General features: G+C 41.0%; 1 non-coding gene across 1 annotated transcript; it reads left to right on the forward strand.

The window, feature by feature from the left end:
- Positions 1–623: 623 nt before the first annotated feature.
- Positions 624–730, forward strand: LOC132211658 (U6 spliceosomal RNA). The gene has a single exon (XR_009447543.1). It is a non-coding gene; the product is annotated as a U6 spliceosomal RNA (small nuclear RNA).
- The last annotated feature ends 975 nt before the right edge of the window (positions 731–1,705 follow it).

The following is a 1,705-nucleotide window of genomic DNA, read 5'->3' on the forward strand; positions in this document are numbered from 1 at the left end:
GGGGTTTAAGGTCACCAGAGAAGGAACACACGAGGCCAAAAGTTGTAAAGAATTCTAAATTTGCCCTAACCGGTTTGGCTCAGTGGATAGAGCGTCAGCCTGCGGACTCAAGGGTCCCAGGTTCGATTCCGGTCAAGGGCATGTACCTTGGTACCAGTAGGGGGGGGGGTGCAGGAGGCAGCTGATCAATGTTTCTCTCTCATTGATGTTTCTAACTCTCTATCCCTCTCCCTTCCTCTCTGTAAAAATTCAATAAAATATATTTTTTTAAAAAAAGAATTCTAAATTTACTAGGTCATCTGGAAAACCAGAGGGGCCGAGCCCCAAAATGGCGCCAGCACCCAGGGACAGGGAGTCAGAGGTTTTAAAAGATTCTAGGATCTAACCGGTTTGGCTCAGTGGATAGAGCGTCAGCCTGTGGACTCAAGGGTCCCAGGTTCGACTCCGGTCAAGGGCATGTACCTGGGTTGTGGGCACATCCCCAGTAGGGAGTGTGCAGGAGGCAGCTGATGAATGTTTCTCTCTCTATCAATGTTTCTAACTCTCTATCCCTCTCCCTTCCTCTCCGTAAAAAATCAATAAAATTAAAAAAAAACTTAAACAAAAAATAAAGATTCTAGGCAGTGCTCGCTTCGGCAGCACATATACTAAAATTGGAACAGTACAGAGAAGATTAGCATGGCCCCTGTGCAAGGATGACACGCAAATTCGTAAAGCGTTCCATATTTTTAAAAAGAAAGAAAAAAAATAACATAAAATAAAAGATTCTAGGCGGGGAATTCTCTGGGCGGGTCCAGATCCTGGGCTTCGTCCTGAGGGGAAAGATAATGAATGTTCTTGGCAAATGGAATGTGGCCTAAGCAACAGGGAATGTGGGTTGTGAAGTGGCCTAAAGGTCAGGTCCCAGGGGAGGGGGTATCGATTCAATTATTTGAGCAGACCTAACAGAGGGAACCCCTGAAGTCATAGTCATTTGGTCAGGAGCTCAGGCGGCCTGGGGTCTCCGGAAGTAAAGCTGACATCTGAAGTGAGGGCAGTCTTACGGGGGACCTAGCCTGAAGCCTCGGAGTCTGATACTAACTCCAAGCAGTCAGTGTCAGGTTGCATTGCAGCTCACTCAGTGGAGCAGGTAAGATGATCATGCAGTCTGCAATTTACTTTAATAGACATAAAATTTACCCCCCAAATAGATAAAGCAAACGGGGCAGAATGTTAATAATTGTCAAATATAGGGTATAAGTAAATGTGTTTGTTCACGATACCATTCTCTCTACTTTTCGATGTTGAAAATTTTCCAAATTGAAAAAAAAATCAAAACTGGGAGGAAAAATCAAGTAAGCTTTTATTTATTGACATGAAAAGTAGAGAAAATATTATTGGAAAAAAGAAATAGGTTATGTCTTATTGGAAAAAAAAACAGGTTATGTCTCAGCATGTGAAAATAACTATTGATATGAAATTATATCTATATTTGTTTATAAGCAAAGAAAGTTGTCTGGAAGGATGTTCAACAAAATGTTAATGGTTTTCTCTGGTTGATGGGATTTTGAGTGGTTTATACTTTCTTTTTTGTTTATTCATAGTACTTACCACCACTTGACATATTATATGTAAATATATATATATATATATATATATATATATATATATATAGAGAGAGAGAGAGAGAGAGAGAGAGAGAGAGAGAGAGAGAGAGGCCCGATGC

The sequence above is a fragment of the Myotis daubentonii genome, chromosome 10 (genome assembly GCF_963259705.1).
Source record: "Myotis daubentonii chromosome 10, mMyoDau2.1, whole genome shotgun sequence".
Lineage (NCBI taxonomy): Eukaryota > Metazoa > Chordata > Mammalia > Chiroptera > Vespertilionidae > Myotis > Myotis daubentonii.